The sequence below is a fragment of the Aegilops tauschii genome, chromosome 3 (genome assembly GCF_002575655.3).
Source record: "Aegilops tauschii subsp. strangulata cultivar AL8/78 chromosome 3, Aet v6.0, whole genome shotgun sequence".
Lineage (NCBI taxonomy): Eukaryota > Viridiplantae > Streptophyta > Magnoliopsida > Poales > Poaceae > Aegilops > Aegilops tauschii.
In genome coordinates, this window is record NC_053037.3 from 433,110,725 (window position 1) to 433,129,247 (window position 18,523).

The following is an 18,523-nucleotide window of genomic DNA, read 5'->3' on the forward strand; positions in this document are numbered from 1 at the left end:
GTGAGATCCCATCTTGAGGCCTTTTCTGGAGCTCCGTCGGAGGGGGCATCGGTCACGGAGGGCTTCTACATCAACACCATAGCCTCTCCGATGATGTGTGAGTAGTTTACCTCAGACCTTCGGGTCCATAGTTATTAGCTAGATGGCTTCTTCTCTCTCTTTGGATCTCAATACAAAGTTCTCCCCGATTCTCGTGGAGATCTATTCAATGTAATCTTCTTTTGCGGTGTGTTTGTTGAGACCGATGAATTGTGGGTTTATGATCAAGTTTATCTATGAACAATATTTGAATCTTCTCTGAATTCTTTGATGTATGATTCGTTATCTTTGCAAGTCTCTTCGAATTATCAGTTTGGTTTGGCCTACTAGATTGATCTTTCTTGCAATGGGAGAAGTGCTTAGCTTTGGGTTCAATCTTGCGGTGTCCTTTCCCAGTGACAGTAGGGGCAGCAAGGCACGTATTGTATTGTTGCCATCGAGGATAACAAGATGGGGTTTATATCATATTGCATGAGTTTATCCCTCTACATCATGTCATCTTACTTAAAGCGTTACTCTGTTCTTATGAACTTAATACTCTAGATGCATGTTGGATAGCGGTCGGTGTGTGGAGTAATAGTAGTAGATGCAGGCAGGAGTCGGTCTACTTGTCGCGGACGTGATGCCTATATACATGATCATACCTAGATATTCTCATAACTATGCTCAATTCTGTCAATTGCTCAACAGTAATTTGTTTATCCACCGTAATACTTATGCTCTCGAGAGAAGCCACTAGTGAAACCTATGGCCCCCGGGTCTATTTTCCATCATATTTAATCTCCCGACAATAAGTTATTTCTATTGCCGTTTATTTTGCTTTCTTTACTTTGCATCTTTATCATAAAAATACCAAAAATATTATCTTATCATATCTATTAGATCTCACTCTCGTAAGTGACCGTGAAGGGATTGACAACCCCTTTATTGCGTTGGTTGTGAGGATTTATTTGTTTGTGTAGGTGCGAGGGACTCGTGCGTGGCCTCCTACTGGATTGATACCTTGGTTCTAAAAAACTGAGGGACATACTTACGCTACTTTACTGCATCACCCTTTCCTCTTCAAGGGAAAACCAACGCAGTGCTCAAGAGGTAGCAGGATGTCGGTGGGAACGACACCTATGGGATCACTGGAATCCCTTCTACGGTCGGCGGGCGTGGGGTTGTGAGAAGAGCAGGTCCAGGAGCCAGCACAAGGATCGTTTACCCAGGTTCGGGCCGCGAGAATGCGTAAAACCCTAGTCCTGCTTTGGTAGATGTATTGAGTGTTCTTGAGCTTTTGAACTAGCTACGGTGGCTGTGTAGTTCCAAAAAGCCGAATCCCCCTCCAATATGCCTCGGGCCTCCTTTTATAGTCGAAAATGGGTCGCCATAGTGGCACACAGGAGGTGGAAAGGCGTACAGTGCGTGAGCTTATCGCCCGGCATTACGGGACAAAGCGCATTAAATGCACTACTTAGGTGTCCATTAGCTTTATTAGGGACGGGAACGAGGCCCGTCCCGTCCGTCGCCGCTCCGTCCCGCTTCGACACGCGCCTAGGCCAACGATGTGTGCGGTGCCATGTAGGCAGGCAGGCTGCTAAGGTGGCGCGGTGGTAGGGTCTTCACGAAGATCTGCATGCCACCACGCAGGTGCTTGCTGAGTTGGTGTAGAGGCCGCCCGTCGCCACGCAGGTGCCTGCCCAGCTGGTTGAGCTTGCAGCTGCATGCGAGTGGCGGTGGAGCCTTGGCTGGTGCGGGCCTGGCAGTGGCCCCGCTGATGCCCTCGGCAAGGGTCTTGCTGGGGGCCCGGCAAGGGTCTTGCCATGGCGTCGCAGTTGTCCCCGGTAAGGCGCTTGTCGGGGGTCTTGTGGATCTCCTCGGGTAGGATCCGCCGAGGGTCGCCGTCTTCTGGTCCTCATCTGATCTTGTATGTTCATGATCTTGATGAAGATCTGCATGCCACCACAGAGGCGCCTCCCGAGCCCTGGTTCCAATGTAGTTGGTTGGCCGGTGTTGGGAATCCACGGGCTCAAGGGTGGCCTGCTCTGCCGGCATCGGGCAAGTTGCCCCAGCAAGGCTCTTGCTGGAGCCGCGGAGGCCGCCCCGGCAAGGGTCTTGCCGGGGGAGTCCACCTCGCCCCTTTGCTCTCCTGTGTTTCTGGTCTTGGTGTTGCCTCGGTTGTCTTGCGCTTCGTCTTCTCTCCGGCTTCCCTCCTCTGCCCTGCTAAGTGTGGCCGTGGCGCGCGGCTCTGACTGCCCGTGCACAAGTAAAGGGGTCAAAAGAAGAGACCCTAATTTTGTACACCGACACACAACGTAAACAGCCCCTGCACACAAATAACAACGACTCGCAACCCGATGTGTTAAAGGGGTTGTCAATCCCTTTCGGGTAACGACGCCAGAAATTGGCACGTGGACGGGAGAAAGTTGTAATAGATTGATAGATCGAACGCCAAATAAAATAAATATAAATAAAACGCAGCAAGGTATTTTTGTATTTTTGGTTTAATAGATCTGAAAATAAAAGCAAAGGAAAAGTATATCGCAAAGGCAAACATATGAGAAAGAGACCCGGGGGCCGTAGGTTTCACTAGTGGCTTCTCTCGAGAAAAATAGCAAACGGTTGGTGAACAAATTACTGTTGGGCAATTGATAGAACTTCAAATAATCATGATGATATCCAGGCAATGATCATTACATAGGCATCACGTCCAAGATTAGTAGACCGACTCCTGCCTGCATCTACTACTATTACTCCACACATCGACCGCTATCCAGCATGCATCTAGTGTATTAAGTTCATGGAGAAACGGAGTAATGCAATAAGAACGATGACATGATGTAGACAAGATCTATCTATGTAGAGATAGACCCCATCATTTTATCCTTAGTAGCAACGATACATACGTGTCGGTTCCCCTTCTGTCACTGGGATCAAGCACCATAAGATTGAACCCACTACGAAGCACCTCTTCCCATTCCAGGATAAATAGATCAAGTTGGCCAAACAAAACCCAAATATCGGAGAAGAAATACGAGGCTATAAGCAATCATGCATAAAAGAGATCAAAGAAACTCAAATACTTTCATGGATACAAAAAGATATAACTGATCATAAACTCAAAGTTCATCAGATCCCAACAAACACACCACAAAAAAGTTACATCATATGGATCTCCAAGAGACCATTGTATTGAGAATTCAGCGGGAGAGACGAAGCCATCTAGCTACTAACACACCGCAAAAAAGTTACATCATATGGATCTCCAAGGTCTACAAAGAACTACTCACGCATCATCGGAGAGGCACCAATGGAGGTGGTGAACCCCATCCATGATGGTGTCTAGATTGGATTTGACGGTTCTGGACTCTGCGGTAGCTGGAATTGATTTTCGTCGACTCCGCTAGGGTTTCTGGAATATTGGGGTATTTATAGAGAAAAGAGGCGGTCCGGGGGCACCCGAGGTGGGCACAACCCACCAGGGCGCGCCTGGGCCTCTTGGCGCGCCCTGGTGGGTTGTGCTCTCCTCGGAGCACCCCCCCCCCCCAGTTGCAGCCTTGGCCCATTAGGTGTCTTCTGGTCCATAAAAATTCTCCGTGAAGTTTCGTTGCATTTGGACTCCATTTGGTATTGATTTCCTGCGATGTAAAAAACATGCAGAAAACAGCAACTGGCACTTGGCACTATGTTAATAGGTTAGTACCAAAAAATGTTATAAAATGATTATAAAACATACAAGATTGATAATATAACAGCATGGAACAATCAAAAATTATAGATACGTTGGAGACGTATCAATGTACTTCATGCTCTGTTGATCATCAGTCCCGATGATCGGAGAGGAAGTGACAAATTAGTGTTTCCACTTTTTAGTGCCTAAATAATTGCAACAACTTCCTTGTCATAAGTGAATAGTGTAGCTGCTCTAGGTCCAACTGTTTTACTAACGAATGATATAAGCTTTGCTCCCTACATTAGTGTAGGTCAAATGCCATAACCATGTGCATCATCAACCAAGATAAATGGTTTACTGAAACAAGGTAGTGCTAGAACTGGGGCATGTCCCACCTTTGTGTTATGTATTAATTGCACTAGAAATAGTCCTTGAGTGCAAGAAACAAATGTCTTGAAAGTATAGCCATAGTTCTGGACGAACCTCCTGTATTAGCCAGTTATCATAAGAAACTTCTTAGTTGAGAGATATTCCTGTGTGTGTGGAGGGGAGAGGACTATTGATGACCCACAAGTATAGGGGATCCATCGTAGTCCTTTCGATAAGTAAGAGTATCGAACCCAATGAGGAGCAGAAGGAAATGACAAGTGGTTTTCAGCAAGGTACTCTCTGCAAGCACTGAAATTGTCGGTAACGAGTAGTTTGATAGCAAGATAATTTGTAACGAGCAAGTAACGATAATGGTAAATAAAGTGCAGCAAGGTAGCCCAATCCTTTTGTGGCAAAGGACAGGCCAAAACGTTTCTTATAATAAGCAAAGCGTTCTTGAGGGTGCACGGGAATTTCATCTAGTCACTTTCATCATGTTGGTTTGATTCGTGTTCGCTAATTTGATAATTTGATATGTGGGTGGACCGGTGCTTAGGTGATGTTCTTACTTGAACAAACCTCCTACTTATGATTAACCCCCTCGCAAGCATCCGCAACTACGAGAAAAGTATTAAGATAAAATCTAACCATAGTATTAAACTTTTGGATCCAAATCGGTCCCTTACGAAGTAGCGCATAAACTAGGGTCTATGCTTCTATCACTCTAGCAACCCATCATCTAATAACTACTTCACAATGCATTCCCTTAGGCCCAAATATGGTGAAGTGCCATGTAGTCGATGTTCACATGACACCGCTAAGGGAATCACAACATACATATCATCAAAATATCGAACACATATCAAGTTCACATGATTACTTGCAACATGACTTCTCCCATGACCTCAAGAACAATAGTAACTACTCAAAAATGATAATCATGCTCAAGATCAGTGGGGTATTAAATAGCATAATGGATCTGAACATATAATCTTCCACCAAATAAACCATATAGTAATCAACTACAAGATGTAATCAACACTACTAGTCACCCACAAGTACCAATCTGAGGTTCCGGTACAAAGATTGAACACAAGAGATGAACTAGGGTTTGAGAGGAGATGGTGTTGTCGAAGATGTTGATGGAGATTGCCCTCCCAAAGATGAGAGGGTTGTTGGTGATGATGATGACAATGATTTCCCCCTGGGAGGGAAGTTCCTCCGGCGAAATCGCTCCGCGGGAGGGCAAAAGTGCTCCTGCCCAAGTTCCACCTCGAGAAGGTGGCGCTCCGTCCCTAAAGTCCCCCTCCCTATTTTTTCTAGGTCAAAATGACTTATATACCAGAAAATGGGCACCGAAGGTGGGCCGAGGAGGGCACAACTCACCAGGGCGCGCCTGGCGCGCCCAGGTGGGTTGTGCCCACCTGGTGGGCCCCTTCTAGTAGTTATTTGCTCCATTATTTTTCATATATTCCAAAACAATTCTCCGTAAATTTTCAGCTCATTTGGAGATGTGCAGAATAGGTAACTCTTACGTAGCTTTTTCAGGTCCAGAATTCTAGCTGCAGGCATTCTCCCTCCTTGTGTAAACCTTTCATATTATGAGACAAAAGGCATTAGAATTACTCCATTAAGCATTATTATGCATAAAAACATTGTAAATAACCATTGTTGAGGAAATCGTTAATTGGTAGCTGCTCGGTTGGATCGTGAGTAAGAGATTAATCGGCTAGTCGGCCATTTAATTAATTAATCGGACGATTTTTCAGTTTATCGGCTACTCGGTGACCCTACGAGTAGGGATTAATCGGCAAGTTAACTGGTTCATCGGATGAATTCTTGAACAGGGTAAATAACAGTAGGAAAACATGATGCAAAATGGATGTATCAACTATTGCCCCCTCTTATGATGTGGCTAAGGTATTCCAGTTTCTTTTCAACATAGATACACTTGGAAAACTTAGCTAATAAGTTATTGGCTTGCAAAGTGTCAAAGATCCATTTGAGGTGGGCCACAAGCTCTATGAGATATTTGCTGTAGACCAGCATTTCATCAAAGAACACTAGGGTGAATCTTCTTAGATAAACTTCCAACAGAATGTTCCTTAGCATCTGGAATTTAGAGGGGCATTAGTTAAACAAAATACATAAAAAGTACTCATAATGTCCACAATGTGTGTTGAAAACAATCTTTTCCATGTATGCAACTTTCATATTGATTTGATGATATCACTTCAAAGATCAGATTCAAAAATTTTGCTCAATGTAATTCATCTAGGTGATCTTCAATCAATGGTATGATATACTTTATGACAGTCTGCTCATTCAGTTTAATATTATCCACACAAAGTCTCCATGTGAGATCTTCTTTCTTGACTAAAATAGCAGAAGAAAAATATGAACTAGTATTGTTTCTAATGACTTTTTACGTAACACGTTCTTGAACTATGTCTTCCATTGCATTCTTCTACTAATATGGTAGTCTATAGGACCCGATGTTGACATTTTTTGCTCTAGGTGTAAGAGTGAACGATAGAGTGATCACACTCTCTTCTGGGTGGTTGTTCAGTAGGAGTAGTAAAGATGGTGTTGTACTGTTCCAAAAGTGGAGAAATTACTGGTTGGAGTGATTTTTGTTGTCGAGATTCCATGGATACTTGGTTAATAATAACTATTGCCCCAAAGACTGAATTTGCTAGTGAAGTGTGGAATGCTCCAGTTTCTTGAGTTACTACTATAGATGGTAAGCTTTCATCATAAAAAGACACTTGTTTGTCCCCTAATGTAGCATGTATTCTCATATTTTTATAATCCAGTTGAACAAGGCTATAGTTGTACATCCAGTATGCTCCTAGGATCATATCATATCCCTTTAATTGCAATACTATGAAATTTGACTTGAACTGCACCCCTTGTATTGTATAAGGGCACTAAGTTGCCATTAATTCAGTCCCAAATGTGCCACAATTTCCTAATGTGACCCTTTGTCTTTCTTGTGGGAGCGAGTAGTAAACACTAAGCCCTCTGAGCCATTTGAGGTGTGCTCCTAGAATAAATGAGGGAAGTGATAGGTGTGGAGCCTAGTAGTATAGTGACTATAAAACTGTGTTTTGCAGTGCTAATACCCATTAGAGCATGCAAGGCAAGTTTCAAGATTCGATCAATAAGATCGCTTGGTTGCTCTTCACATATTTCTTTAGAGCGGTTCGTGAACTAAACCAGTTCTGCATTTATGTTTCTTAGAGCACCTGTATATGAACATGCTTGGACAGTTTGCACACTTTCTTATGGCGAGGGAACAAGGGCTCTTTTACTTGTTGCAGATGCCTTTACTCTAGCCTGTTGGATTATACTTGATGGTGTAATTGGGTTTGTTTGAACATTTTTAGCCCGCTCAAATAATACTCGCCTTCTCATTGGTAGTGTGGGTTGCTAAAATAAATGTCTTCTTGGGGATTGGGCTTGTTCCATTCTCCGAGCAAGCAAAATTGCCTTTTGTGTGGCTGCTAGTTGATGAATATGTAAGCAATGTTGTATTTTGTCATTCAGACTAGACATGAAGCCTTTTATGAAGTAATCATCAGGCAAGATATGATTATATCTTCTCATTAGATTCACGAGGTGTTCAGATTTCTAGATGTACTTCATAAGCATTGTATGTGAGAGTGGAAAGTTCTCATATTATTACAAATATGAGTGTTAAGTAATGGAAGAGTTCGTTTATGTGGTGCAGGAGGTGTTTCAGAGTGTACACTAGCTTGACCACCAAGAGGAGCTGGAGCAGGGGTTCTTTATGTGGGCTAACTGAGGACAAAAATTGGGTGAGTGTGTTTTGTAGCCTGGTGAGTGCTTTTTACATGCTAGATTATTTTTTTTGCACTCCAATGCTGAAATCCATAATACTTTCTATCCGCTTCCTTATACCTCCGTAGTGTCTTAGTATCCAGTTGGATGGACTCAAATTCCTGGTTTCTAATGTCGACATAATCATCTCTTTTGCCCATGGTGAGAAGAGGTCCAAAGAGGGTTTTAGAACAGAAATGTATAACTTGTCATCTCACTAGAGAACAAGACATCAGCTTGTCCAAGGAGGGGTTTTCACCATAATTTGCATTGCAACCTGACCGTAGAATGAAGATCCTACCGCCATCTAACACCGTCGCCCATTGTCGATTGTGCACTAGAAAAGGGAGGGTGTGTGGGACTTTACTGCTCAGGCAAGGTTCTTAAACAAGCACTTCCTAATCTATCTCGAGTCCGAATTGTCTACCGACACCACTTTGTCGCCAATGAGCCGCAGATAATGAGCGGCAAAAGGGATTTTACGGACAAATCTAACCTTGCAGATCAAAAACTCTAAATACTAATTGACATGTTCACAAAATTCTATTTTCATGAGATTGGCGAACATCATGAGAAAATAGAATTGACGAACTGACCACAGGCACCTTGTAGTCGACGTGAATGTCTCCTCCAACTCAATAAATATCACACAACCCATGCCACACAAAATGAAGTATTCCAGGTAGAATACCGCATTTTCTTTTTGCCTTGCTGTATACACCGGAGGTGTTGGAAATATGCCCTAGAGGCAATAATAAAGTGGTTATTATTATATTTCCTTATTCATGATAAAGTTTTATTATTCATGCTAGAATTGCATTGACCGAAAACTTAAATACATGTGTGGATACATAAACAAATACCGTGTCCCTAGTGAGCCTCTATTAGACTAGCTCGTTGATCAAAATATGGTTAAGGTTTCCTAAACATAGACATGTGTTGTCACTTGATAACGGGATCACATCATTAGGAGAATGATGTGATGGACAAGACCCATCCGTTAGCATAACATATGATCATTCAGTTTATTGCTACTGCTTTCTTAATGTCAAATAAACATTCCTTCGACCATGAGATCATGCAGATCCCGGATACCGGAGGAATACCTTATGTGCTATCAAATGTCACAACGTAACTGGGTGATCATAAAGATGCTCTACAGGTATCTCCGAAGGTGTGCTTTCTTAATGTCAAATACACATTTCTTCGACCATGAGATCATGCAGCTCCCGGATACCGGAGGAATACCATATGTGCTATCAAATGTCACAACGTAACTGGGTGATCATAAAGATGCTCTACAGGTATCTCCGAAGGTGTCTGTTGAGTTGGCATAGGATCGAGATTGGGATTTGTCACTTCGTGTAACAGAGAGGTATCTCTAGGCCCTCTCGGTAATACAGCATCACAAGAAGCTTGCAAGCAAAGTGACTAAGGAGTTAGTTACGAGATGATGTACTACGTAACGAGTAAAGAGACTTGCCGGTAACGAGATTGAACTAAGTATGGAGATACCAACGATCGAATCTCGGGCAAGTAACATACCGACAGATAAAGGGAATTACGCACGTTGTCATAAAGGTTCGACCGATAAAGATCTTCATAGAATATGTAGGAACAATATGGGCATCCAGGTCCTGCTATTGGTTATTGACCGGAGAAGCGTCTCGGTCATGTCTACATCATTCTCGAACCCGTAGGGTCCGCACGCTTAACATTCGTTGACGATATAGTATTATATGATTTATGTGAATTGGTGAGCGAATGTTGTTCGGAGTCCCGTATTAGATCACGGAAATGACGAGGAGCTCCGGAATGGTCCGGAGGTCGATATATAGGATGATACTATTTGGTCTCCGAAAAGGTTTCGGAATGCACCAGGTATTTATGGGATCACCGAAAGGGGTTCCGGGAGACCTACGAGGAGTTATTGGGCTTATTGGGCCAACGAGGGAAGCACACCAGACCACAAGGGGCTGGTGCACCCCACCTCTAGGCCGCCGGCCCTTAGGGAAGGAAAGGGGGGCGCCTAAGGCAGCGCAGCCACTCCCCCCCCCTCCTGCCATCTCCTCCAACCTCTAGGAAGGAAAGGGGCGCCTAGGGCAGGCGCCCTGGGCGGCTGTCGGCTCCCCTTGGGGTGTGCCCTGGGGCAGCTCCTCCTCCCACCACCTATATATATGAGAGGAGGGAGAGGGGCAACACACACCACGATCCCCAAGCCGTGTGCGGTGCCCCTCCCTCTCTAGTTCTAGTTCCTCATCCGTCCACGTCCGTTGTGCTTGGTGAAGCCCTGCGGATAGTTTCACCACCACCGTCACCATGCTGTCGTGTTGCCGGAACTCATCTACTAGTTCGCCTCTCTTACTGGATCGAGAAGGCGAGGACGTCATTGAGCTGAACATGTGCTGAACGCGGATGCGCCGTATGTTCGGTACTTGATCGGGACGGATCATGAAGGTGTACGACTACATCAACCGCGTTGTTAAACGCTTCCGCTTAGCGATCTACAAGGGTATGTAGATGCTCTCCCCCTCTCGTAGCTATGCATCTCCATCGATAGATCTTGCGTGTGCGTAGAATTTTCTTTATTTTCCATGCAACATTCCCCAACAGTGGCATCATGAGCCAGGTCTATGCGTAGATGATATGCACCAGTAGAACACAAAGGAGTTGTGGGTGGTGAGGTTCATATTGCCTCCCATCAATCTCTTATTTTGATTCGGCGACATTGTGGGATGAAGCGGCCCGGACCAACCTTACATGTCCACGCACATGAGACCGGTTCCACCGACTGACATGCAACTTGTTTTGCATAAAGGTGGCAGGCGGGTGTCTGTTTCTCCTACTTTAGTTGAATTTGATTTGACTACGGCGGTCCTTGCAGAAGGTTAAATAGCAATTTGATAATCACCGTTGTGGTTTTGCGTAGGTAAGAACGGTTCTTGCTAGTTACCCGTAGCAGCCACGTAAAACTTGCAATAACAAAGTAGAGGACGTCTAACTTGTTTTTGCAGGGCATGTTGTGATGTGATATAGTCAGGATATGATGTGATATATGGTGATGTATGAGATGATCATGTTTTGTTATAAGTTCACGACTTGCATGTCGATGAGTACGACAACCGGCAGGAGCCTTAGGGTTGTCTTTAATTATTGTATGACATGCGTGTCAATCACTTAAGCGCCATGTAATTGCTTTACGTTATCGATATGCGTTAGCAATAGTTGTAGAAGCAACAGTTGGGGAGACGACCCCGATGCTACGATGGAAATCAATGTGTCATGCCGGTGACGATGGAGATCATGCCAATGCTTTGGAGATGGAGATCAAAAGCACAAGATGATTATGGCCATATCATGTCACATATTTTTTGATTGCATGTGATGTTTATCCTTTATGCATCTTATTTTGCTTAGAACGACGGTAGAATTATAAGATGATCCCTTCACTTAATTTCAAGATAAAAGTGTTCTCCCTGAGTATGCACCATTGCCAAAGTTCGTCATTTTGAAGCACCTCATGAAGATCAGGTGTGATAGATTCTACGTTCACATACAACGGGTGTAAGCCAGTTTTGCACATGCAGAATACTTGGGTTAAACTTGACGAGCCTAGCATGTACACACATGGTCTCAGAACACTGGAGACCGAAAGGTCGAACGTGAGTCATATAGTAGATATGATCAACATAGAGATGTTCACCATCGAAGACTGCCCCATCTCACGTGATGATCGGACATGGGTTAGTTGATTTGGATCATGTATCACTTAGACAACTTGAGCGATGTTGATTTAAGTGGGAGTTCATTAGTAATTTGATTATTTGAACTAAAATTTATCATGAACTTAGTCTTAATAGTTTTTGCATATCTATGTTGTAGATCAATGGCCCATGCTACCGTTCCCTTGAATTTTAATGCGTTCCTAGAGAAAGCTAAGTTGAAAGATGATGGTAGCAACTACACGGACTTGGTCCATAACTCGAGGATTATCCTCATTGCTGCACAGAAGAATTATATCCTTGATGCACCGCTAGGTGACAGACCTGCTGCAGGAGTTGTTGCAGATGTTATGAACGTCTAGCAGGCTCGACCTGATGACTATTCAATAGTTCAGTGTGCCATGCTTTACGACCTGGAACCGGGACTTCAAAGACGTTTTGAACGCCACAGAGCATATAAGATGTTCCAAGAACTGAAGTTGATATTTCAAGCAAATTTCCAGGTTGAGAAATATGAAGTCTCCAACAAGTTCTATAGTTGTAAGGTAGAGGAGAATAGTTCAGTCAGTGAACACATACTCAAAATGTCTAGGTATCATAACCACTTGACTCGGCTGGGAATTGATCTTCCAGTTGAGAGTGTTATTAACAGAGTTCTTCAGTCACTTCCACCAAGCTACAAAGGCTTCATGATGAACTATAATATGCAAGGGATGACGAAAATGCCTCCCGAGCTCTTCGCGATGCTGAAATCGGTGGAGGTAGAAATCAAGAAGGAGCATCAAGTGTTGATGGTTAACAAGACCACTAGTTTCAAGAAAAGGGCAAGGGAAAGAAAGGGAACTTCAAAAAGAATGGCAAGCAAGTTTCCGCGCCCATGAAGAAGCCCAAAGCTAAACCCAAGCCTGAAACTGAGTGCTTCTACTGCAAAGGAAATAGTCACTAGAAGCGGAACTGCCCCAAATACATGGCAGATAAGAAGGATGGCAAAGTGAACAAAGGTATATTTGATATACATGTTATTTATGTGTACCTTACTAATGCTCGTAGTAGCGCCTGGGTATTTGATACTGGTTCGGTTGCTCATATTTGTAACTCGAAATAGGAGTTGCGGAATAAACGAAGATTGGCTAAGGACGAGGTGACGATGCGCGTCGGGAATGGTTCCAAGGTCGATGTGATCGCCGTTGGCACGCTACCTGTACATCTACCTTCAGGATTAGTTTTAGACCTCAATAATTGTTATTTGGTGCCAGTATTGAGCATGAACATTATATCTGGATCTTGTTTAATGCGAGACAGTTATTCATTTAAGTCAGAGAATAATGGTTGTTCTATTTATATTAGTAATATCTTTTATGGTCATGCACCTTTGATGAATGGTCTATTCTTGTTGAATCTTGGTCATAGTGATACACATATTCATAATATTGATGCCAAAAGATACAAAGTTGATAATGATAGTGCAACATACTTGTGGCACTGCCGTTTAGGTCATATTGGTGTAAAGCGCATGAAGAAACTCCATGCGGATGGACTGTTGGAATCACTTGATTATGAATCATTTTTTACTTGTGAACCATGCCTGATGGGTAAGATGACTAAAACTCCGTTCTCCGGAACAATGGAGCAAGATAATGACTTATCAAAAATAATACATACTGATGTATGCGGTCCAATGAGTGTTGAGGCACGCAGCGGGTATCGTTATTTTCTAACCTTCACAGGTGATTTGAGTAGGTATGGGTATATCTACTTAATGAAACACAAGTCTGAAAATTTGAAAATTTCAAAGAATTTCAGAGAGAAGTGGAGAATCATCGTAACAATAAGGTTTCTACGATCTGATCGCGGAGGCGAATATTTGAGTTACGAGTTTGGCCTTCATTTAAAGCAACATGGAATTGTTTCACAACTCACGCCACCTGGAACACCATAGCGTAATGGTGTGTCCGAATGTCGTAACCGTACTTTATTAGATATGGTGCATTCTATGATGTCTCTTACCGATTTGCCTTTATCATTTTTGGGTTATGCATTAGAGACAGTCGCATTCACGTTAAATAGGGCACTATCTAAATCCGTTCAGACAACACCATATGAATTATGGTTTGGCAATAAACCTAAGTTGTCGTTTCTTAAAGTTTGGGGATGCGATGTGATGCTTATGTCAAAAGGCTTTAGCCTGATAAGCTCGAACCCAAAGCGGAGAAGTGCATCTTCTTAGGATACCCTAAAGAAACTATTGGGTATACCTTCTACCACAAATCCGAAGGCAAGATCTTTGTTGCCAAGAATGGGTCCTTTCTAGAGAAGGATTTCTCTCGAAAGAAGTGAGTGGGAGAAAAGTAGAACTTGATGACATAGTTGTACGTTCTCTCGAATTGGAAAGTAACACATCAGAGAAAACCGTTCCTGTGATCCCTACACCAACTAGAGAGAAAGCTAATGATGATGATAATGAAACTTCGGATCAAGTTACTGCTGAACCTCGTAGGTCGACCAGAACATGTACCGCACCAGAGTGGTCCGGTAATCCTGTCCTGGAAGTCATGTTGTTAGACAACGACAAACCTACGAACTATGAAGAAGCTATGATGAGCCCAGATTCCGACAAATGGCTTGAGGCCATGAAATCTGAGATATGACCCATGTATGAGAACAAAGTATGGACTTTGGTGGACTTGCCCGATGACCGGCAAGCCATTGAGAATAAATGGATCTTCAAGAAGAAGACGGACACTGATGGTAATATCACTGTCTACAAAGCTCGACTTGTCGCAAAAGGTTTTCGACAAGTTCAAGGGGTTGACTACGATGAGACTTTCTCACCCATAGCGATGCTTAAGTTTGTCCGAATCATGTTAGCAATTGCCGCATTTATGATTATGAAATCTGGCAAATGGACGTCAAAAGTACATTCCTTAACGGGTTTCTTAAAGAAGAGTTGTATATGATGCAACCAGAAGGTTTTGTCGATCCTAAAGGTACTAACAAAGTGTGCAAGCTCTAGCGATCTATTTATGGAATGGTGCAAGCATCTCAGAGTTGGAATATACACTTTGATGATGTGATCAAAGCATATGGTTTTATAAGACTTACGGAGAAGCCTGTATTTACAAGAAAGTGAGTGGGAGCTCTGTAGCATTTCTAGTGTTATATGTGGATGACATATTACTGATTGGAAATTATATAGAATTTTTGGATAGCATAAAAGGATACTTGAATAAGAATTTTTCAATGAAAGACCTTGGTGAAGCTGCTTATATATTGGGCATCAAGATCTATAGGGACAGATCAAGACACTCAATAGGACTTTCACAAAGCACATACCTTGAGAAAGTTCTGAAGAAGTTCAAAATGGACCGGTCAAAGAAAGGGTTCTTGCATGTGTTGCAAGTTGTGAAATTGAGTCAGATTCAAAGTCCGACAATGGCAGAAGATAGAGAGAAATGTTGTTCGGAGTCCCGGATGAGATCACGGACATGACGAGGAGCTCTGAAATGGTCCGCAGGTAAAGATCGATATATAGGACGATAGTATTTGGTCTCCGAAAAGGTTTCAGAATGCACCGGGTATTTATCGGATTACCGGAAGGGGTTCCGGGAGACCTACGGGGAGTTATTGGGTTTATTGGGCCAACGAGGGAAGCACACCGGCCCACAAGGGGCTGGTGCGCCCCACCTCTAGGCTGCCAACCCTTAGGGAAGGAAAGGGGGCGCCTAAGGCAGGGCAGCCACCGGTCCCCCTCCTGCCATCTCCTCCACCCCCCTAAGAAGGAAAGGGGGGCGCCTAGAGCAGCCCTCCTCCCACCACCTATATATAGGAGAGGAGGGGGAGGGGCAACACACACCATGATCCCCAAGCCGTGTGTGGTGCCCCCTCCCCCTCTAGTTCTAGTTCCTCCTCCGTCCACGTCTGTTGTGCTTGGCGAAGCCCTGCGGATAGTTTCATCACCACTCTCACCACGCCGCCGTGCTGCCGGAACTCATCTGCTACTTCGCCTCTCTTGCTGGATCGAGAAGGTGAGGACATCATCGAGCTGACCGTGTGCTGAACGCGGAGGTGCCGTACGTTCGGTACTTGATCGGAACGGATCGTGAAGGTGTATGACTACATCAACCGCATTGATAAACACTTCTGGTTAGCGATCTACAAGGGTATGTAGATGCTCTCCCCCTCTCGTAGCTATGCATCTCCATGGATAGATCTTGCGTGTGCATATAATTTTTTGTTTGTTTCCCATGCAACATTCCCCAACACGAGGTGCCTCACCTAGGGATGGCAACGGGGCCCCATACCCGCCAAACCCGTGGGGATTTCATCTATTAGGGGGTGGGGATGGGCGAAAAACATCCCCATGAGGATATTTACCAAACTATTTTATTCTCCATAGGGTACAACGGGGATGGGGACGATATCCATGTATGTTGATTATAGGGTGTCATATTATGTATATGAGTATTTGTTTATGGGGATGGATAGGGATGTTGTAGGTATCCCCATAGGGGATTGTCCCCATTGCCATCCCCAGCCTCACCTTGTCCTGAGAGGTCAGTTTATTGTCTAAAGTTGTAAAATCAATCAAGCTGAGGTGCCTCACAAGTTGTAAAATCAATCAAGCTGAGGTGCCTCACCTTGTCCTGAGAGGTCAGTTTATTGTCTAAAGTTGTAAAATACATCAAGCTGGTGCTCAAACTTGTCCGGCCATGCAAATACAGTGCCTCCATTTATATCCGAGCGTTAGCCCACGTGGTGTGCCAACATGGCGGTGGGCGGCTGCAAATACAGTGCCTCCATCTATATCCGGGCCGCGTGGTGTGCCAGCATGGCGGTGGGCGGCTGAGAGCGGAAGGAGGAACTTTTTGTATAAATCCCCTCCTATTTTATTTAATCACGTAGGAAAACCCCACAAATCAGAAAGGAAAACGTGGTTCAGGATCGAACCTAAGCCCTCGTGATCACTGATGGAATTGCACGGAGGGGTTGTCCACTGTGCCATACTCTGCTCAGTACATATTGTAGAGGTTGAACTCCATATATTGCATTGATATACAAAAAGTAACTTTGGACCATAGGCATATTGTGTCATTTTTTCCAAAGTTTAAATAAATGGATTTTTACAGCTAACAAAATTCTGAATTTTTTTGTATATGCACACATAGAAGTGTAATATATCTGTGTGAATTTTCATCAAAATTTGTGCTTGTATGTGAGACATAGAAAAGGAAAATACATGCAAAAATCAGCTTGTTTTCTTGGACCGGATCTTTGTCTTTTTTGCAGGGTATAATATAGTACAATTGTGAACAAAATTTGAATGTCACTTAGAGCACATGCATACATTTTTTGCGTGAAAACAGAAAAAAAAATCTTTTTTTAACCTTTAAGTGCGAGTTTTTAGCCTTTAAAACATGCTCAGTGGCCACCGTGCTTCAAAACACCTCTTTGGTTGCTATGTACCTCTTCAAGCAATTTTTATTTATATGGCGCTTCTATGGACCCGCACAGTTTTTATTTTTATTTTTTCAAGTTATTTATTTTTATTTTTCATAATATTTTATCGTGCAAAAAAAGAAATGTAAGAAAAATTACAATTGCCATAAACTTGAAGAAATTGTTAGTGCATTTGAAAACTGTTCAACATGTTTTTGGAAAATGTTTCAGATGTATTAATAAAATTATAACATGTTCTTGAAAAAATGTCCGTCTTGCATTAAACAATTGGCAATGTGTTTAAAAAAAGTTCAATGTGTATTAAAAATTATTCTATAACATTTTGAATATTTTTATTAAAAAATTCAACACAATATTTTTTTAATGCATGTGGAATAGTTTATGAAATACAACATTATCAATTTGTTAATAATTAGGTATTTTAGAAATACAATAAAGATAAACAATAATAGTGTGTACCTTATGGTCGAGAATGAACATACATATATTTACACAATAATTTCTAATATAGGTTAAACTATTTCAATCCCCATAAATTGTTGGAAAAAAAATCATGTCTACCTCTTCAAAGTACGTCATGAAAATAGAAAAAATATTTAAAATAAAAAATATTTGCATATTCTATTTTTATACCAGAAAATTTACATGCCACAAAACTAAACATGATCTTTTAAAACACCCGATAGATAACACAGTAGGAAAATTGCAGAACGATGCATGGAAAGCGTCCACATACCTTTCTAGCTAAGAGGTGAACGCATGGCGTATTTTGGCCAAGTGGACAAATCGAGCCATAGTTGATCAGGAAGTGTCAGGTTCCAAACCCCTACATTATAATTTTTTTCATGTTATTTCTCACCACCATACACTGTGTTTGAGGTCTTTCTCATGAGGGGGGTTTCTGCTAAAAAAATCCTCACGCACGGAGTACCCAACACTGTCCCCGCTCTCAGCAGCTGACAGGTGGGTCACTGCCATGTTGGCATGCCACGCGGGCTAGACATGCGTTTGGATTAGAATGAGGCACCGTATTTGCACGGCCAGACAAGTTTAAACACATATTTTGTGTATTTTACAACTTTAGACATCAAACCGAACATGCAAGACAAGTTGAACCCCCTTCAATGTATTTAACTCTAGTCGGAGTGCGTAGACATTCCATATAGAGCATGTAAACCATGCGCATGCGATCGAAAGAAACCATCCCGCTGTTCCGCGCAGGCTGCAGCTTCCGCGATACTGGCCATCTCTCCCAGAACCGCATTACGGCCAGCAATCAACGCACGCATCGTGCGTATACACCGCACGCCGAAACAAGGAGGGCCAAGTAGAAGTTTTCAACCCTCTATCTGACCGATCGATCGGTGCTTTCTGAGTTTGCCTCGGGGCAGAGGACACCGAGCCCCTTCCACCGTACGTATATGCATGGCATACAGAC